At 45.4% G+C, this 22,402-nt stretch overlaps 1 protein-coding gene across 1 annotated transcript in view; it reads right to left on the bottom strand.

Annotated features, from left to right (window-relative positions):
- Positions 1-22,402, bottom strand: part of MGAT5 (alpha-1,6-mannosylglycoprotein 6-beta-N-acetylglucosaminyltransferase) — a gene marked incomplete at its 5' end in the record, with an annotated part of 155,300 nt that overhangs the window by 64,642 nt on the left and 68,256 nt on the right. The gene's annotated exons all lie outside the window — the stretch shown is intronic.

Below are 22,402 nucleotides of genomic sequence, written 5' to 3'. Positions count from 1 at the left end.
GTCAGCCTATATATTTACTACAGCATTTACTTTTTAGGCTTTAAATGTGTCTTTTTAAACTCTGCTACCATTTTTACTAGGATTGACTTTTTTTTTTTTAATAACGGCTGTGGATCAAAGTTTTTTAGATTCACAATAGTCTGGCCCCACCCTACTGTTCTCATAAATTCTGTCATGTTTAGTCTGCAGTTTTGTAGTTTATGTCTCAGGAATATAGATTATCATGATACAGCAGAGGTACGTGTATATCAAACTTCAAAAAGGTAATGGGGGCACCTAAGGTAAATTTGAGATATTTAAAATCAATGTGTACTTGTAAAAATCAAATAGTCATGAACCATTTACTTTTTGTACGGGTGAGATTTGATTCTACAAATATTTTATGGTTTAGAAGAATTAGGAGCTTGGTTCTTACACACCAGAGGACTGGCCAGAATTAAGTAGGTGAACAAAGAATGCCTGAAAAACTGACCCAGTTACATTGAACACATTCACTTTCAAGGCAGGCTACAAGCAAGCTTTCAAGGACAGCGCAGGACTAGGAGCGGTGGCTGCCTAGAGGGATGGCTGAAAAGGCAGGACACTCAAAGCTGGCATTTTGGTCAGGGGTTCACAACATTTTTTTTAAAGGGCCAGACAAAAAATATTTAGGCTTTTTGGCCCATGAAGCCTCGTTCCAACCCCTGGCTTCCACCATTGTGTGGAAAACAGCCAGTGCTGGTAGCACACAAATGGGCACTGATGCGTTCCAGTAAAACTTTACGGAACACTGAAATTTGGGTTTCATGTCATTTCATCTGTCACAAATTCTTCTTCTGATTTGTTTCAACCATTTAAAAACATAAAAACCATGCTTTAGCTTATGGGTTATGCAAACATAGGTGGTGGGCCTGTGGGCCAGAGCTTGCTAACCTCTGATTTAGTTGAGACGTGTTAAGGATGGGAGCAAATAACAATTAGATACCAACTGGCCAAAGTGGACAGCAGATGTACTGAAAATAGCCTGGGTGGCCTATTGAGGGCAGCAGAAGACAATTTCAAAAGAAAATCTTAATGAAGTACAGCTCAATAACTAGATTAGTAACAAGGCCCTTGACTAATTTTACTTTTCAGTGCTTGATTTACAGGTACTTTGTTTTATAAAACCAGAAAGTCCACTAAATTATGTACTGTTATTTGAATATACAAGTAGAAAATTAATACTGTATTTATACATTAATCACAGGTACTCTCACTTACCCACAACAGACATCATTGCTCCTTCTTATTCAACATAAGAAGTTGATCAACTAATAGAATCCTTCAAAGCAGACAAAAATTCAAAGTGATACCTATATTCTAGCAAGGTTTTATTGTAACCTAAAACTACAATGCAATTGAAAAATTTCTTTCAAGTGTTGTGTAAACTTAAAAATACTTGCACAAAGCCTCAAAATGTTTGTGAACTTTCCCATTATTTGACTGTTGTCTCAACCATCCAGAATTTAATAGAAGCTTTTTTTTTTCTTAGAGGTCACATCTTGATCAAATCCTTCCAAAGCTACAATATAAGTTTCAAAGGAATGGCTGTTCTTAATTTTCATATTTATATTTCATCAGTTTACATAACAACTAATGAAATTATGTAATTATAAAACAGGTACGTGGCATCAACAGGTTTGGTAGCAGACACACCTCATGCTTAAAGTACACACAACTCACACTGTGGGTGCAGAAGAGTGTGGCCACTGTGGGGGTAGCCTGGCAGCCCCAACATTCGCAGGCTGTTGGCCTCGGCACACTGGACAAAGGAAATGTAGGTTAACCAGGCCTTTGAGAAGTGGAGGTCAGTCAAGAGAGCTTTCAGTCTACTCTCAATTCTCCAGTACAGTGGATCGCAAACCTGGAATACCTTAGAATCATCTGGGGAGGTAGAGACTATAAGGCTCTATCTAAGTTTGGTTCCCCCACCACCTGTATCCAAATCAACCAGAACACCTGTGACCTTCAGGCCCTAACCAGTCTTAGGCACCCAAATCTTTGGGGGTGGCATCTGCTTTGGCCAAGTTCCTGGGTGGCTGTGATGCTGCTATATTTGAAAACCACCCTTTAAGGAAGCTTGTCTGTGACCTCAGCTTTCCCATGAGACACAGCAGAAGTAACTACAACAGCGGTGGTCAACCTTGGTTGCACACTGTAATCCTCTAGGAGCGTTTATCAGTCTGACTGAGATTCTGACCTAACAGGTCTGGAGTGGGGTCCAGGCATTAGGATTTTTAACAACACTCCAAGTGGTTCCAAAGAGCAGCAGCTAAGGTGAGAACCACCACAGCATCCAGAGCTAACATGACAGGTGGGGCCAGCTCATAAAGACGCTCCTAAATTCCCCAAGACCCAAATTTGTTTCACATAATCAGGGTTTATTAGACAAATAATGGTTTACATTAAAAATATCCATTTCTAATGTGTGTTTTTTTTGTTTGTTTTTTTTACCATAAAAGAGCTATGTTCAAAATTAAGCAGGGCCCAGGGAATGCAGGTAGCTAAAAACCCACTTCTAAAGAACTGCAAATTGGAATGATTGCAGGAACAAGCCTCTAAGGCCAAGTTTACAAGAGCTGATTGCAAGGTTTGAAGCAGCTAAGACTAAGACGTGCATCTGGGAGCCTGGGCAGGGTTTCTGCAAACTGTCCTCATTTCTGTAGAACGTAGGAAACCAACCACTCTTACCAGCTACTGACGTGTACATGGGAACCTGGAGCCACAGCCACGCTACAAAGTCATCATAATCATGCCAAAGATATAAATTCAACCTTCCCGTGATTTAAGAATTCAGGCCTCATTTCCACAAAAAATGACACTGGCTCTTCTATTTGTAAGGACTTTACTGTAATTTGGGGGAGGGGGCAGGCATATGTAAAAAAAGAAAAAGTACCCTGTCCAAAAAAGAGCGGGGCGACTTTCATCATTCTGTTTCCTTACCTTGTTTTATTATTGCACATAGACAGTATTACTGTACTATATATTTAGTTAGTCATCTACTGCCTTCTTTTTCATTATTAGAATATGAGCTCCATAAAAGGCAAGCTGACAAGCTATTTATTTACTCTTGCAGTTCCCTACCTCGGAACAATGTCTGGCATACAGGACTCATTTTGAATGAGTGAAACAAGGTTCTTAACCCTCTGGAAAGTTAGAAATTGAATATAGCCCACTTGGCTGGGGCGGAGTAAAACAAAACAGCTAAATATGGCAACGTCTAACCATATGTATGGCAGCGAAAGCAATCCTGAGCTGAGACGTATCATAAAAACAATGACTTCCATTCTGGCATGGCACCAGTATTTACATCTCTCATGAGATCGTCACAGCAAACCTGCCAGGGAGCGGACGAGGAAACTGAAGCTTGGAGAAGGCAGATGGCTTCTTCCAGGCCACAGTGCTGGGTGGCGAGGGGGCCAGGCATGGGGTCTGCCTCCAGCCCATGCCCTCCTCTTTCTCAGTCACATTAAATGCCACACAGCAGATGGGCCGGGGAGGTGCACCTGCCGTTTAATGGCAGAAAGCTGACAGAGAAGACTGCTTTTCTTCACAAGGCTAACGTAAGCGCAGTCATAAATGTTGAGTGTCCAGTGCTAAAAAGACGTAAGAAGAGAATAATAGCTACCATTTAGTGAGCACTTACTATGTGCCAGGAACTATGTGCTACATGCATATTTCTAGTTCACTTCTCCCAACAATCCTGTGAGGTGAGTATTATGATCCTTGTTCAGCAGATGAAGTCTTAAAAAGTTGGTGGGGAAAGGGCGGGGACGGGAGATACCAGACCAGAAAATGATCTCTGAGTCCCTTTCTTTGTGCTAAAAATCTCTATGTCTGAGTGTCACCCTCCTTGACTTCGAGCAAAGGAAGCTGCCAACAAACGTTTCTTGAGAACTCACTAAATTAAGCACTTCATGACCTTCCTTATCTTGTCTCTACGCCACATGGCCTAGGTACTGTTAGCGTCCTTCTTCTGTTACAGATGAGGAAGCTGGGTTTATGGAGGTTAAAGTGTGCCCAGGGCCACAGCGCCAAGGGGTAGAGTCAAGACCAGGTCCAGAGCCCATGGCCTAATGATCTTCTCCCCCCAGGAACAGAACACAGGTCCAAGGTGCAAACCACTGCATTTTTTTCTTTCACTGAATAATGCTGGTTGCTATAGAGAGGGGACCGAATCAACAGCACGCGCCTCTGGCCTCCCTCTTCCACACCTTCATTTCATTCTCTTCAGACTTGACTTGTTCCCCCTGTGGCCAGGACCTGAGCAAGACCACTAGTGTCTGCCCTCAGGAAGCCCGCAGTGCAGCACGGTCGCTTGCTGGTAAGAATCCCAACACCGTCAGAGGCAGCACTTGCCCACAGATCATTTTCTCTGAGTCTCCAGGTGCTGGCGGGCTGCCTCTGTCGGCTGGTTTTGTTTGCATAAAATTTAATTATTTGATCTCCATATCCAGCTGGCGAAGAGAAGCCTTCGAAAGTTACAGATACTCCCTCACAAGGACAAGAAACTGCTTACACTGAGACCTTTTGTGTCTGTTCCTGAGTCGTGACTCATCTGTCTTTTTGGGTCACAGCCACAACAACGCTTCCTTCTTATCTTATTCCTGAAAGAACAAAACTGGAAGGGAGCAATTGACCCTGGAGACGACTAATGCTAGCAAGTCATCACAAGATAATAAAATATTCAGAACAAACGCATACGCATGTGTTTCTCCAAGGCCCTGAGCAAAAAAAAAGTTTCTAAACTGTTTCATCAAACCACTGTAATTCCGTACAGCAAAAGCCTAAAAACAGGGAAAAAGAATTAGAGAAGCGTACGAAGAAAACGACAAAGAAGAGCAGGGAGAGAAGAGAGAGCAGAGAACAAGAGGGAGAGAGGAAGACAAAGCCAGACATATGGGTGACGTAAGGCAGGAGGCTCGAGGCCAGGTGAATACATGCTATGGGGACGATCTGCACTGGAAAGGACTCAGAAATTATGCAGTCCCATCACCCACTAAGAGTCAGTGAGGCCTCAAAAACATCCACACGTAATTCTGCTCATATTTATGGAGAGATTACTGTACTCCAGGCTTTGCACTAAATGTTTTCACTTACAGTAATTATCTCAGGAAATCGAGGTAACCCTGTGGGTTTTGTCTCATTACTATCCCCATTTCGCAACTGGGAACACTAAGGCTTAGATCAGTTAAGTGTCAGGTAAAAGAGCATCGAGAGAGTAGGTGGCAGACCCTGGAAATGAACCTGATCTATCTCTAGAGCCCATGCTCTTAACTGCTGTTCTGCCTTGAGGGCTCTACAGACATTTTCATGTCTGAATGGCCTGTTACATCTGACTCTGGTGAAGGTAGGTAAGAGAGAGACAGAGACTAGTTATAAAACAGGAGAACCCAGCTACACGCTCTGCTTCCCAGATGATAAACCCTGAGCTCACACATGCTGCCCCAGCTACATGGTCCCCATCTCCTGCTCCAGCTGCAGGACCCGGGGGCTGCAGGAGTCACTAGAGAACCAGACAGAAAATCCTTTTTCTCCTGTAATGTCTTTCCAGCACTCCTACTGACAACGCTCTCCTGCCAGCTGCAAAGGAAAAATATTTCCAGGGCCCAGATGCATTTCCACAGCATGATCAGAAAGGGTGAATTGGGAGATGAGCAGCAGTAAGCTGTTAAACAGCATGCTGGCTTGCCTTCATGCCAAGATCTGGGAACGCCGTCAGTCTGGAGGCCTTCTCAGGGGGTTGGGTGTGGAGGGCTAGAAAGAGTGGCCAGGTGTACACGGGGTGTAGTGGACGCCACATGGACTTTGTTGAGTAATGTGCTAGAATTAAGCCCACAGTACCCTCCTGGGCACATCTGGCGATCAGGTCAGTCCAAGCATTGGCCGATTCGCTGCAGAAGAGAAGTGGACAAGTGCTTCTGCTCCGGAAAACAGGAGTGGGGAAAACAGGTGGGGGAAAGGAGGACCAAATCGTGAAAAGAGTTACCAGTTTTGATGGTGGGAGCTCTCTGAATGACCAGGTCACATCAGTTGGGGAAAGCAGGGCCCTGGGAGGACACATGCTTTTTGTCTTTATCAATATGGCCTACGATATACTTTAACGTCCCAAGTGTCGTCTGACTGTGCTAAAGAGAAAGGGGTAAGTGAACGTGCCACAGACACAAAATCCATTTCCTTTCCCTTCTGCCTTGTTACAAGAATCCCAATCTTCCTCTTTTTTTTTTTTTAAAGGAGGGCCCAGCTCACAGTGGCCCATGCAGGGATCAAACTGGCAACTTTGCTGTTATCAACACCACACTCTAAACAACTGAACTAACTGGCTGCCAAATCTAGTATTTTCTTTTAAAGAATCCCAATATTCTTGACACCATGAATCTTGATTGATAACCTAACCACTCTGTCCCTTCCGCCACTTTCCCTGCATCCTTCGCAGCCAAGCATGGCCACGGAACCCAGGCTGGATAACAAGAAATATCAGGGGAAAAGGACCAGGAAAAGCTTGTTTCTTGATTAGAGGAACAGATGTGTCTGTCTGGCTCCAGCCCCTTTATTCTATTTTCTACTTTGAGCATAGATATGATGCTTAGAGCTACAGTGATCCTGTGACCCTAAGCTAACATGCTAACGATGACAAACAAAGACTGAGTGACTTGAGTCTTTACTGTCTCTAAAGGGAAATAATGGCCCCATCCTAGGCTGCCGACCCCCAGACTTTATCTGAGAGAAACTCTTGTTTGAGCCACAGTTAGTGAGATATTGTGCTCATGCCATGCACTTCTAATGGACCTGAAAGAACAATTCCCAGGTGCCCTTTGTGATAGTTCAAAAAGTATTATCTCGGGCCGGCCGAGTGGCGCGTTGGTTAGGAGTTGGCTTGGGACGCCAGCTCTGAGCAGCAGGGCTGCCGGTTTGGATCCCACATGAGGGACAGTGATGTTGTGCCCTCTACAGCTAAGATGGTGAACAACAGCTCGACCTGGAGCTAGGCTGCCGTGAGTCACCGGTGACGGCATAGGCTGTAGTGGGGCTGGCCAGCAGCTAGAGTGCGCTTTCGTGAGCTACCTGAGCCACCGTGAGTGGCCGTCCAATGGCCAGCAACTGACTGCCTCACCCAGGAACAGTGCTATGGTAATACCAACACGGGCCAGTGAAGCGACGTCCTCCACAACTAGACTGAAGAATAAAAGGACAGCAACTTGTCTGTTCCCCTTCCCCTATTCCCCAACACTGCTCCCCTCCCCCAATTCCCCAATAAAATCTTTTTTTTTTTAAAAAGTATTATCTCAACTCTCTTGTTTGACAGAAGAAGTCAATCCCATGAAGTAGACAGAAGAGGTGGTATGAATCCATGTGAAGGATACTGCAAATGGTTCAGACCTGTGAAGTGACTTAGAGCAGAGCTGGTTAGCAGCAGAACTGGGATCTGTCTGGGCCTACGGAGCTCATATCACCTTGGTATTGGTAGAAGACCCGCCCTGGCTGCCAACTGAGTTCCACTTGGGGGGGCCTGTCCTTGAATTATGATCCTGCAAGAGCCAGCACATGTCACAAAATATAAGCAAAAAATACAAGCAAAGCTAATTGCATATTTTGGATCCTGGCCTCAGCTGCAGGATGGAAGGAGGCCTGCTAGCTCCAGCTGCATCTGGCAAGTCACTGGATAAGGATGAGTGATGGTTTCTCTCCCTCCCTAGGCTCACCCACATGGCTCTTCCTGACCAGGAGATGTGCTGTGCTTATGGGTCACTGAGGAGGAATTACTGTCTGGTCCAAATGGTGAGGGATTTGTCCTTGAAAGCGGCTACCCTTCTGCTTCTCCTTCGAGTTGTTACTTAAACTGCCACTGGTTTAAATTATCCAAATGCCTACTTATTCCACACAAACATCATCACTGATTTAAGAATAAAAACAGAAAATGACACTGTCTGATTGAGGACAAATTCTCTACATCAACTCAGCAAATGATCTACACCATCTCTAACAAATCATCAAACATTTTTTCTAAATGGAAAGAGGAAAGGGGGCAAGGGGAGGGGGGCAAGAGAAGAGAGAAGAGAAGGGAGGGTGGAAAGAAAGGAGAAAGGGAGGGAGGAAAAAAAAGTCTTTGAACTGGATGAGGCCTCTTTGTGGCAGCGGGCTAAAATTTCATGTCTCCCAGGCCCTGGTTTCCTCCTGGTAAAATGCAGACAATGATGCTCCCTTACAGGGCTGTTGGGAAGCTCCTGCCTGGCCAACATTATTCACTGACATTATCCACATTGGTATCATCTGGAGACGTGGGCAAACTTCAGCAGGCTCTGAGGACCTAGAATGATCACTACTTGGTCTGGACCAATGGGGCTGTACACTGCTGTAATCCATTCCCTGCAATGAACACAATGCCCTCTGGGGTTGTGCTGAGGACAAGCAGAGGGTGGCCCCCCACTGACTCCAACTCTGGGGTCATGAACCTCCCCAGCAGCCTGGACAGAGGGTGAAAATGCCAAGGTCAAAGCTTCCTAGGCCCCTTCCCTCCCATCACCACTACTGTTGGCCCTCCCGTCTCTCCTCCTTGAGGAGATGTGTGTTGTGACTTATGAGATGGAGTTCCCTCGACCCACACATGAACCATCACTCATGCCTTACAAATCCCATCTTCAAACTCCTGACTTCTTCAAAAGCCATTTGGGCTCATGCAAGAGCTCTTCTACCTAGTTTTCAATTTCATTTTGAAATTTCTCCCACTTTTCACTTGTTCAGGTCAGTATTTTTGTCTCTCCAAGCTCCCCGAGGGCAGACATGTATTTGCAAGTATAGATATGCAAGTAAGTTCACAATAACTGGTTCTAGATGACAACCATCATTATAAGTATATAATAAAAATGAACAGACTTCATCTTTAGATCGGAGACAAAGGCGAACAGTTTCACCCATTAAGTTTCACTAGTTCTTCATAAAGGATTTTAAATCTCCAACTAAGAATCCAACAGAACTAATTCTTGAAATCTGTCCCACTACTGGGGAGGCAGGCCAATGCAGTGGCCAGAGTCTATGCTCTCTCAGCTCAAATCTTAACTCCATCATTTACTACCTGCAGGACCTCAACCTCCATCTGCCTCAGTTGCCTCACTTGACAATGGGGTTCATAATAGTACTGACTCAATAGTGTTGTTTCAAGGACCAGGCCAGGCACACAGGAAGTACTCAAATATTAGCCATTATCATCATCGCCTCCCCAAGGAGCTCAATCTAGTCAAAAATAGAATCAGGGAGGGGAAAAGCAAAGGCCAGCCAGCCATCTGTAAAACTTCCAAGTGAGCAAGGATAACGCCAGCGTTCCCGGGGGGTTCTGCTGTCTGTGGAGGGCTGACCAGGATTCTCGGGGAAGGGGAAAGGGGGGCTGAAAACAGATGGGTTCATTCAGTACTTAGAGCTGCACAGCCAGATTTTAAGAGCAGATGCTGCTTATATGATTTTGATTTAAGTATAAACTTATATATAGATGCTAAATATGATTTTAGAAGCACACACGTTATTACATTTAAAAAATACTTTCTAAATTGGTTTATGACTGTTCCTCAATGTCATAAAACCTCTTCTTATAATAAAATGATAGATTCTGCTTCCCACAAACACTCTACATTGTGAAATATGCTCCCAGTCTGTTTTTAGGATATGAAACTCCATCAACAAGCTATGCTCTGGCAGGGCCAGTTTTAAGGTCTCAATGACATGGCTTTGCACCGATACAGAAGGTTTCACAGGGTAAATAAATCCCATGGTCTCAGTTTCTATCAAAAGTTATTCCTCAAGGATTCCAGCTGGCATGGGACGCCACCTGGGTGCCACCTCATGTACCTGTTCTCCACGGCAGTGTAGATGGCACCAGGGAGAAGTCACACTTCCTTTAACCGGCCCAATACACTCAACTGGTTTATTTGAATGCCATTCCCAGATTGACGAGTTGCTTCTACACCTCCATTGTAAACCAGTACTTCTCATTTGCTTTTCTCCCAAGAGACAGCCAGAAAGCCACACTTGTGTTTCTTTCTACTGCCATGATTTCGCTGTTTGCTGAGTTTCTACACAAGGGTTGATGTAAAGACCACAGGGACCTCCTTTCTGAGGTTTGTGACCTCGCACCAGCAGGCCAATGGGGAATGAATTACATCCCCCCAGCAGGGAGCTGGGGCAGTCACAGGGATTTCCACTTCTGAGCCAAAGGAAGACATTCAAATACTCCTCCTCCAGGAAGCCTTCCTGGTGTTGGGAGGGTGGTGACACCCTTGGCCATCTTCCCTCAGCTTTGGAGTTTCCTGGGACTGCACACCTTCTGCTGGGCTAAGACACTGCAGGGCGGTGTGTGGCAACCCCACCAGGCTTTGCCACAGTCCTCAGCATCCCTGTACCCCAGGATTTAACAGGGCGGCGATGTCCTCCCAGACCAACCAATTGCTGCCTGGTGTGGCCAAGGACGGGTATGTTCCTTCAAGCTGTGACTGTGCTTTTGGAAGAACTTGCACTATGCCTACAAATCTCTCATCCAAAAACACTGCATAAGCTGTGCTTTAACAATGTTTTATTTGGGGGCAAAATATCATAATCAATACACTATCTCTGTGGTTCTTATAAATCTGTTCTAATCACATTCAGAAAGCCATGCCTTTTAGATCATTAGACATTCCCAAGCAGTCGGTCTCCTCTCCCTTCTAGAACCGTCTTAACCCTTTTTTCACTTGAATGGAAGCCTCTTGCAAGGCTTTTGTGATTCCCTTCTACGTGGGTCATCTGGCTTCTCCCCATGCTGTTCACCATTTGGGCACCCGAGACCCTTTACTCCTACCTGGGAGGCTCCTCCTCCTCTGTGGAGCCCGGCTTTCCCACACCTGGACGCACTCAGTGGCTTTTGTCTACAGACAGCCGTTGCTCTTCTGTCTTTTTGCTCTCAGACAGCAACTTATTTTCCCATGCCTGAACACCATTGTTCCCAGATCAGTTGCCAAACTGTGAGGGTTGGAGTAAAAGTAAAAAGCCTCCAGGCGCATCCCAACCACAACAGCTGTGTTTACTAAGAGCTACAAATGAACTCATTCCCCAGCGCTATTAGAGCAGCCGTCGGTAATTCGGAAACTTATAGAAGTACCCCACCCTCAGGACGTTCGCTGGCTGCCTCAGCGTCCGGCTGGCTACCCGAGCCAGCCCTGGCTTTTGGAGGAGACCCTCTGCTGAGCACCAGGGGCTTCTTTTCACCCACAATACTTTTTACATGTTTTCTTCTCACAGCTGCAGTAATTTGCACTCAGCTGTTTATGCCTCCGGGAGGACTGCCAGTCACTGGAATAGACAACTGGCTGGTGGTTCTTCTGAGGGGCACCCCAAAAACGAATCTCCACCCTTAGCCCCCTCAAATTCCTCTGCAACCATCTGTGACAAGGCCTAAAATTCTACCATTCATTATTCAGACTTTTGGATCATCGGCAACCTCTCTATAAAGCATCAATGTCACGACCAAAAAGACAGCAAGAAGACTATCCCTCATCCCACCTTAAGGTGGATCAGTTTCTTCTCAATGTCTCTAAGGCTGCTGTATCGTCCGTTCAACTGACACATGCTTCAGGAGGCTATGGGGAATTGCTTTGTAACCTCTCAAATTCCTACAAATTCTTATTTGAATATTGGGTTAAAAGGCAAGCATTCTTGAGAGAGACTTCAGTGGAACCCGTACCCGCTGACTGCACCCTCGCATGGATTAATTTAGGTGACTGGTTATTACCATGGAAATAAAGAGGGCAGGTCCTTGAGGGATGGGCCACGGGGCTGGTGAGTTGCACAGGAAAGCCAGGGGCTGGAGCACAGAAGGCAACCTGGCAAAACCAGGGAATCCGTGTCTTCAAACATGGGATGGTTGCTGGCTACACAGCGGCCATACACCGTGCATGGGAAGGAGGCGATTAAGGCTTCTCCTATCTAAGAACACTGCTGACTCCCTAGGAAAATTGCATCTCAAACTTGCCTGTTTAAAAGAATCACCTGGAGTCTGGCTTCTTCTAACATAATTGCCAGGTTTTCCCCCTGGAGATTCTGTTCAGATGAGGCTGAGGAGGGTCCCTGGCATCCGGATGTTTAACAAGTTCCCAGTTGGAACTTACGATCAGGCACGTTTGTTTAAGACTGACCTAGATTCTAAAAACCAACTTAAGCTTCCTGCCTTTCCTTGGAACACAGGCTGGAAGTCATTTCAGCAAAATAGCCCATAAATCAATGCTATTCCAGAGGACCACACCAGGCTCCTCCATGGACCCACACGGAGCTACTGCTTGAAACCATAGCCAGGAGAGGATGGATTCTAAGGAGAGGTTTCTTCTACAGGTGGGAAGAAGTCTGAAGACTTTATTACATTATGTAAGAGCAATAAGCTGACAGGCTCAAACTCCCAGATACAGAGTCAATTGCCATGCATTCTTACCCACCCCAATTGCCAACCCGAAGAAGAAAATTTAGTTTCAACCACAAGACAACTTGGCAGAAGCAGCTCTGGCAGCCCATGTAAGGGTTGGGATGTCAAGTGGAAAGTACTCGTGGGCTGGGCACTGACAAGAAGAAAACACTAGGAGTCTTAACACACTGAGTTCAAGAACCTGGGGTTCCTGCTGAAAAAGGAGCTTGGTCTTCCTCTCTGTCCATCCTTATGCCTCAAAACTTGACAGACTTCCAAATAGGCCATTCCAAGGACTTAGCCCAGATGAAACACGGAATTAATTCATTACTCCACTCCAAGTTCCTTCTCTCACTTTACCCTCTTTAGAGGAAATCTATTGGCTTCTTCCCGGTCTCCTAGTATAAGGTCACAAACTCAAATACCTCTGGGGGCCAAATGGGTCATGGAGGCAGTGAGAGAAGGCCCCCAAAAGACACCATTCCTGGAACGACCCCTAACCCAACTGTGGGGGACACCCACTACTCAGCTCCAGCCAATCTTTGGCATGTGAGGAATGACGGCCCAATTTGTTACACCATCTACATTTTTAAGAGAAGCTGGGAAAATTCCAGCTTTCCACATGAACCTTCCCAAATGGCAAATTTTCCAATGTGAAAAAATATTTTGCTGGTTAAACAAAAAATTTGTGAGTTAGATTTGGTCTGTGGGGTCCAAGGCTGTGTCTGTTGCTTTCAGCATACAGCTGTGCCCTGACAAAAGAAGTCAACTAGACCACATGTTTTCTTGATGCCACCAGCCCAAGAATAAGCTTTTCTTCCTTAGAGTGTTCCCTCCTGTCTCTCTCCCTCCTGCCCCTTTTCCACTGCATTCTACAAATACAGAAATCTCTGGGCTGCCAGTACAACTCAGGCAGTCCAACGTCCCCCTGGCATTAATGACGCCTCTCCCAAAGCCTGCCAATGTCCCTTCAGCCAACAGCGATGGGAGGTGAATGGTTTCCCAGGTGCTCGCCTCATCTTTGGACAGTTAAGTTATGCTTCTTGCTATTCCTTGAAAGCTCAGCAAGTTCACTAGCAGCCTATTTTCTGTGCCTTTGAGGGTCATCCAGGACGAATCTGATTCCTCATTTATTTGCCACCCATTCAGAGTCCCAGTAACACACCTGCAGCCTCAATCAAGCCTTTTTTTCCTGGCCAGACATGCCAGTTTCTTCAATCAGTCTTCATCAAGCATGGCTGAGTCGCCACAGCTTACTGCTTCCAAGCAAAAGGTTCTAATTTGCCTGGATAATAGTATTAGTAATAGCAAACTAACATAGACATTCATGACTCCCAGGCATTGTTCTAATAGATTTATATTTATTAATTCATAAAATCCCTAAGTAGGTTTGTTATTATTACCACTCATTTCACAGATGGGAGAACAGAGGTACAGGGAGCCCAAGGCACTTGCCTGCGTTCACACAGCTGGTCACTGAAGGGCCCGGACGGAAGCCCACCAGTTTGTCTCCACAGTCCATGCTCTTGGCGCTCCAAGTCACTGGTGGGCTCACTGGTGCGGATGAAGCAAGTGCACCAACATATCTGAGCGTCAGAAGGGACTGGAGCCTTCTAGGTGCTCAAATGGATGGCAACTACCAGCCCTTCATTCCACATGTTATGCCTCAATGGAAGATCCATTATCAGCTTTTGGCAGCTCCCACACAGTTAGTTAACTCACATGAGGCAACAAACCCCTTAAATCTTTTTTACACACATGGATGCTAAGTCACAGCAACCCCATCTTTTCTCGGGCAGTTGGTTTTATGGACTCTGCCTGGCATGGCCCAATTCTCGTCCCTCTGCCCTATTTCTGATGGCCCATAAAGTTGTCTTGTAGGCTGTCTTCTCTGTGCCCTTGCTCGTGAAAGATTCAGAGAAGGCCAAGGAGGAGTTTAGATTATAGAATCATAGAACTCTGGGGAGCCAAACAAAAGAACATCCAGTGCTCTGCCTCGTTTTACAGATGAGGAAAGCAAGACCCGAGGGCAAACAAGTTCCAAGGACAAGCTGTCAGTGAGTGTTGTGGCTGAAATTAGAATCTGGGCGCCTGCTCTCCCACCCAGGGCTCGGCCAGCTGCTCCAGCCTATGTCCAATCAGTGTTTCAGGCTGAAACGGAAGGACAGCCAGTCCCCACTTCATGTCAACGATAGGTTCTTGGAAACTGACTTTTAGGGAAATGACATATACTGAAACCCATTTTACCAACTGATACAAACAAAAGTTAAGTTCCTAGAGCATATTTCTGGTCACAAAGACATAACCAAACTTCTATATAAAGACCCCCAAAACACTTCTAATATTAAACATTGAAATAAACATGAGCTACACATACATTTAAGAAAGACGAATAAAAACGAGAGCATCCTTTCCAACCCACTTATTCCAGTTCAGGGTCACCGGTGGCTGGAGCCGCTCCCTGCAGCTCAGGGCACTGGGCAGGAACCTACACTAGACAGGCCACCCTTCCACCGTGGGGCCACTCACACACATCCACTCACACACACATCCACTCACACACACAGAGATTCACCTCACGTGCACATCTTCGGGATGTGGGAGGAAACCAGAGGGCCCACGCAGACACGGGGAAAAGGTACAAACTCCACCCAGGCAGTGGGTCCAATCAGAAATGGATTTTTTTTTTCTCTTTAACATCACAGCAAAAGAATGTTGAATAAAATGACGTTACTCGAGGATCTGCTCTACAACAAAGAGAATGTGTTCTTTTTACCAATGGACAAGTAAAACCTCAATGGGTTTAAGATAACAGCAGCAAGCTTGCTGAAACAGGGAGCAGACCACTAAGTTGATGAAACAGAAAAAAAAGGCTGTCCCAGGGTTCTGTAAATTTGGTGATCATTCCTGTGTACATCGAACACATCTGCTCATCAAACACTGACGTACTTACGACGGATGCCATGAGGTAAGATTATAGTCAATACGCATCCAACATTGAAAATCCTCAGGTCCCCTGGACTGTAGCCCTGGGAATCTTAAAAGCTAGTGATTCACTTCTGATGTTCCTCTTTACATTTGGTTTCTCTTCTCTGCCCTCCCCGTCGCAACCTGCACTTGAATTTGGGGAAAAGGCTCGGCCATGTGACTGCACTTTATAATGTGCCAGGAACTGAGCCACACACAAAAACATGCCCAGGTGACTGCAGCTTAGTGCTCTGCGGCCCTGGAGGGGCTCACTTGTCCTGGCACACCTAACTCCTCCCCAAGGAAGAACGAAGTGTTCCCTGCCTCTGGCAAGTGTGGTCTCAAGGGGCTGTGACAAGGTCTTTCCTGATGGACTTTTCCCCCAAGGGGAATAAACTGGGGGAGACGCTCTGAATGCTCTCCCGGTTGGAACCAGAACCAAGAGCTGTAGTCACATTAGATTTTCCAGCAATTTCAATAAAACTGATTCCAATTTTGTTATTTCAGAATGTAAGTGAATTTGACTTAAGGTAGATTTAAATTTATCTGGTTGATCTCTACATTAGCTGGGAAGAAAATCTGGCCAAGTGGATTAAAGAGCAAACAGGAGGACAAAATTTAACCTACTTACAAAAACGTGTTCTTTTCAAGGATTTCAGTACATTCTTTAATTACAAAGGTCTTTGGCAGTGCATTAAAACAATATATAACTAACAGCAGTTAATTCCTTTTATGAAGTAAAACGGCATTTCTCCAAACTACTCCCATTTCCAATTTTGCATTCATTTAAACTAAACCCAAGTCAACCAAATTAGTGGGCTAGATAATTACGTAGTTTTCAGAATGGAAGTCTGTGTTGGACTCAATAGATCACCTAGTCTAGAGATATTCAAGATTTATTTTTGATTGTTTAAAGCAGTTGAACACTTGAACACTTTTCCCAGTGAACTCTGACTGGAAATCCAAATCTATGCCACAGATCAATCAGAGCTGCTATGGTCAGTGGGGCCATACTGGGTGGCCACCCCCTGACTTCCCATGGCTGGGTCCTGGCTAGAGCTCGAAAGAACATAGGTGAATAATTATTGATTTCATCCAGGGATTAGCAAACTTTTTCTGTGAAGGGACAGATAGCAAGTATTTTAGTCATTATGGGAACACAAAGCCCTCCAAGAGCTTACAGTTTAGTAATTAAGGAGAGACTGACAAAAAAAAAAAAAGAAAATGTGATCACAAAATGTTTAAAATTACAGAAAAGAAAGAAAGACGGTGCTGTGATAGAGATGGGGAGGGGTGACAATTGGTTGAAGGCATATGTGTGGGATAGGGTGGCCCTAAGAAGCTAGGGTTGGGGCACACCAGGGCAGGTGGCAGCTGTTACAGAGGCCTGACAGAGCCCCTGGTAGAGGGAGCGGCATGTGGGGCCCTGGGTAGCCGGAACCCAGGTGGGTACAGAGCAGATGTGGACTGCTCACAGCCAAATCACTAAACCACCCTACTGAGACTGCATTTCATCATAAACACAATGCGCTGTAAGTTTAAAATGAAAACATTGGGGGGTTTTGATAAAGGAGTAATACAATCCAATTTACAGTTTTAAAAATATCACTCTGGTTGCTGCTGTGTGGAGAATGGATAAAGAAGGGCAAGAAATTAAGGATGGAGAGACGGGAAAGGTTGAATCACATTTCTGGAAGGCCGGCTGCCCGACTTCTTAGGTCTGTGGATATGGGACTACATGTCATTTTAGGGGATGCTTCAAAGCCACGCCGTCTTTGATGTCTAGATAAAAAGGGGCGTTACAAATTCAGTTGACACTGGTTGACTGTGTTTGCTGCCAGGCAGGCTAGAGCTGGACAAGCCAGACCCTCGGAGTCTGAAGCCAGAACAATCTGAATTGCTCAAACAAGGCATCTTGACTCTTTCTAGAACCGGCTGCAAGGCTGTTGCTGACTTCCCCCACTTGTGTGATGGATGAGCAGCAGCCAGGGGCAACACTTTTTAATCTGTTATACCAATATTTGCCCAGGGCTCCTGCTGCAGACAGAAGTCACTCATGTAGACCTAGCTTCCTGGCTTCTGAATGCTGCTCTAAACATGGACTCACCCAAGGGCAGAGGCACAGCTCCTCAAGCAAGTGGTCGCCGGAGGGCAAGTCCCAAGAGGGGAGGTCAGAACCCTGATCCTGTGTCTGGACTTGTCATGTCACCTGCTGTGAGGACCTTGACCAAGTAACTCCACCTCCCTGCGTCAGTTCTTCATCTATTATATAAACCAGAATGGTGAAGGGGGGTAACAGCTGCCCTCGCTTCCTCAGGAGGAATGGGCGTGCACCTCCTTAAATGATAGCTGTGGAGGCTCAGGGAAGTGTAAACACACTAACATGAGGCCTTCTTTTATTATCAACGTGTTAGTTATCGAATAAGCAGTAGCCTTGCTGAACGCTTACTAAGAGGGGCCAGGCTCAGGGCCTGGGGCTTTGTGTTTAGAGTAACAGAAATTTTAGCAAAATCATACTTCATTTTTCCATGTATGGCTTATCCATCATCAGCCTCAATCATACAGAACGTAATCAAGAACTTTAAAACAAGCTAAAAAGACTTCTGATGAGATCCATGTCAGGGACTGTTGGCCAAAAGTGTCCTACAAGACACACTTGCTTTATTTCAGACATGATGTATGTAGTTCAGGGGCTTCAAACTTATTCCGTAAAAATTTAGATAATAAATATTTTAGGCTTTGCCAGTCAGAGAATCTGTCATAACTATTCAGCGTTGCCATTTTAGTGCAAAAGAAGGCACAGACAATGAACACATGTAGCTGTGTTCCAATAAAACTTTATTTACAAAAAACAGGTGGCAGGCTAGATTGGACTTGAGGGCCAGAGTTTGCAAACCACTGACATAGCTTAGAAACTGGAATCTGAGTATCTTTGGGCTGGCTTTTATTTGCCAGCTCCTCATAGGCTCTAAACTCCATCAGTTCTCACTATGTTTCTCATCTGGCCCCAGTCATGATATTAATAGCAGCAAACATTCATTTAGAATTACTGTGTGCCAGAGCCTGTTCTAAACTCTTTGTATATATTAACTCATATAATCTCTACAGAAACCCTATTATCACCACCATGAAAAATGAGGTCAAGTGAAGTTCCTTGCCCAAGATCACGCGGCTGGTGGCAGAGGCAGGATTTGAAATCGGCTCTCTGGCTCTGAGTCTGTGTTCCTGACCACTATACCACATGGCCCAGCAAGTACCGACTGAACAAATCAGGACAGCAGATGACAAGGAGACACTGCACCTCTCACCTCCTCCCAGAGTCCACTGCTTCCCACAGGCTTACCTCAATCCAAGGGGCTGGGCACCAGGGACTCAAAGTAGCAGGGTTTGCAAATGCACTTAGTGGGAAGTAAGATGCGGGTGGAGGGTGTGGGTGTGTGACCTGGACTCAGGCACTAACAGTAGTAAAAAATAACATGATAGCTGGCAGACTGACAAGAGGAGCAGGAAGGCAAAAGTACAGAAAAAGGAATTACTTATTCACTGATTGTGCAACGAGGTTGGACCAAGCACTCGACACAATCCTAAACACCCCAAGGCCTTGCTCCTCAAAGCAGCACCTCAGCATCACCTGGATGCCTGTGAGAGCCGCAAGGTCTTGGCCCCACACCAGAAGGCCTGAATCAGAATCAGCATTTGAACAAGACAAGGAATCCACACACACTGAGACGCCCCGCTCTGTGCTGGTTGCTACTGCTCCCATTTCATGCGCCAGGAGCCGAGGGCTCAAAGCAGTTAATTGCCTCACAGGCGGGTGAGTTGCAGGACCACATCTGAACCCCAGCCTGAGGTTCCCAGGCTGCGCTTATTCCCTGAGGAGCTCACAGCAAGACCTTCAGGGCATTTACCTTAGCAACAATCGTGTGTCAGTAAGTAATTAGGACATCCTGGTGGGACAGTGAATATGCTTATGTAAAATGCTGACCCTGCACCATCCACAGAAGATTCAGTTAGGCTCAGGAAGCTATTTTTAAAGAAACGTGGAAATGAGTAATACAGTTAAGCAACACTTCAACTAATTTTAATTTCTACAGTTTTCAAAATCTCTTATTTTTACAAAATTGAGTAATTTTTCATTCCCTAATGTTGAAGGACCTTGAATTTGGCCACACTGGACAGACTTCCCTTTACTCAGCACATGTATAAGCTGATGCCAGTGATCAGCCTGGCCCAGAGAGAGATGTCAGGAACATAGATCTGGGGGTTCTCGGGCTGAGCAAGAGATCTGTGTTTGGGATTGGGCTGTAGGCAGTCTCACTGATGCTAAGGGTCTTGAGCAGAAATGCTTCCTAAGTCACTGTGTGTGGGATTCTGGAGTGAGACAGCAAGGTCCTCTCGCTCTCTCTCACTATGCATGACATCAGGACAAGACAGACCACAAAGTACCTCAGTCATGAACTGGGGGCTGATGGTGGGGGATGAGGAGGTAGCCTGTTCCTCCTTAGCCTCTCTATATTTAAGACTGTTTCTTGCTAGGCATTTGAAATGCAGGGAAGACCTATAAATTTTAGTAGATATCCTTGATATGACTATAAGGAACAGGAACCACTCAGGATACTGCAGGGGAGCAGAGTGTAATATAAAAATATATATATGATCTGGAAAAAGAAAGCTTACAGTAACTCCAGCAGCTACTTGTTCTCTCTCCAAGCTGCATGAGTTATATCTATCTGTCTAGGGAGCAAATGGGACAAGGGATGGGAAAAAACACTGCCAAAGCTTCCTGCTAGCCAATGTCAGTGTCGAATGTAACTCTGGGAATTTGGATGCAATAACATCACACTTAAAAGGCGCATCTGTTTTCTGTGCACATTTACTCGATACCACGGGATGGGGTAATTCTGGAAAAAAAAGCTGAAGTCGCACATACTGCACTGTGTCCCAAAGTTTGAGAAGATGTTCTGAATTTATGTGAAAACTTGATAGCACTTTTCATCTTTTTGTGCCTTTCTCATCAAAGGACGCTGGGTAATGCTGATGTAATAATATTGAAATAACAGCCCAAATTTTGGGTATTCAGACAAGACTAGTGTAGACAGACAGCCACTCAGCGTAATATTCGGGCAATGCACTTGAAAGTTCGGGTCACCTGTGGAATTTCAGAGGAATTCCCAAATCACACCCCAACTCAAACGGTTAACACTTTTGGGATTCTGACTGGCATCAAGAAATCACCCTTTTAGTGGCGGCACTATTTTATTCAAGAAAAAGGTGGCCAAAAAGCTTTCAGAACCAATTCATTGTTTTGTTTTTCTAGGAAAACTGAAAAAGCTGCCAGAGGCACCTAGGAAGCTGTACTTGGTTCCAAAACAGAAATGATATAATTTCAAGGTCAAGTCCATAGAGACATGCCAACTATTTTCTTTGAGCAGGTGCAGAGGGGAGAAGGCAGTTATACTTTAAGAGCCCATGTCTTCTTAAAACCAGTGCCATGTGCCATTCATTTTACAACTGGGCTGAGAATGAGAACACCCAGTGTGTCCTTTTAAACCCAATTTGGGCTGAAAGTCGGTAGAAAAATGCTCTGTGAGCAAAGGTCAAACTCTGATACAACAATGTATAAATTCATGAGAACATCTTAAATAACCATTTATAAGCTAGACTGATTTCATTTTACCTGAGAGGAGAAAGTGTGGAATAATGTGGGTAGGAAGTAAACCTTATGTACCAGCCCAGGTTTCTCAATTTAAGCACTACTGGCATTTGGTGCCAGATAATTCTTTGTCGTGGGGCTGTCCTGCGCACTGTTGCATGTTTAGCACCATCCCTGACCTCCATCACCCACTAGATGCTAGTAGTCCCTCCCCTTAGTCATGACAACCACAACTGTCTCCAGACATTGCCACATGTTCCCTGGAGGAATGAAACTGCCCCCAGTTGAGAACCACTGTTCTAAAGGAAGATGGAATTCTAGCTGTTTATAGCAACTGACAGTTATCTGGCATTAAATCAGCTTCCCTGGAAACGGGCCGATTTCATTGTTTCTTAGGCATAGTTAGCATTTTAGAACTGACGTGGAGGCAGCACTGCTTTTCCTTTTTTGGAACACAGGGTCAGAAAACCACTAGCAGGAAATTCTTATCCTGTATATCACATGTGCTCCCTCAGTGAGCAGATTTCTAACTTCCTCAATACGGGAGACTTGGTAACATGAGACCACAGTTCCTGACCATTCCAGAAAGTGATTAACTTTTATGTTTAGAAAGGGGCATGTTTTGAACTCTTGGAGTCTGTTCTGTGCTACACAAACATGTCCTCAAAAATAATGACAGTTGCATACTTCCCACATAAAAAGATTGGCAAGTCGTGTCCACCGGTCGCACCCCAATAGGTTCCTCTCCTGTTTTACCTTCCCCAGATGTGCTCTGGAAATCATCCAGGAGGGCCATGGGGCCCTCATCCAGGGCCCAACGGCCCAATGCTTTTGGAAAATGTGCCTCAGTCTGTGGCCAAGAATGTTGTTTTGTCCAAGATCTCCCGAGCAAACTGTCCGCAGCCAGCCCCCGCAGGCATTTCCTGGTTAGCTGGGTACTGACCACTGTGAGTACTGGCTACAGCCAAGAGGAAAGCTGCCCTCCCCAGGAAAGGGAGCTGCCTATCTTCATCCACCATTTCCCAAGAGGCAGAGGGAAGGAGCCACTTAGCAAAGGGTCTCTCTATTCCAGAAACATGTCCGGCTCCTATGGAAACCTGGCTTTCGGGAGCAAGGACAGGATATGGAAGAAGCTGTGTTACTTCCACATGAAAACAGTGAAGGGCTTTGTGGGGCAGCCACTGTATGGATGAGCAGGTACAGCCTTTATTAGATACCCACATGGTGAGCAACCAAACCTGCACATCTTCTTGTTTACGTCTAAGCAGGTCCCATTAAGCTCTGGGCACTTGGCTTGATTACCCCCTGAATCAAAGTTAAATTAAATTACCCAACGAGCATCTTCT

Source organism: Hipposideros armiger, unplaced genomic scaffold, assembly GCF_001890085.2.
Source record: "Hipposideros armiger isolate ML-2016 unplaced genomic scaffold, ASM189008v1 scaffold_856, whole genome shotgun sequence".
NCBI lineage: Eukaryota > Metazoa > Chordata > Mammalia > Chiroptera > Hipposideridae > Hipposideros > Hipposideros armiger.
The sequence above is the reverse complement of the archived record's forward strand: the minus strand, read 5'-3'. Positions and strand labels throughout refer to the sequence as shown.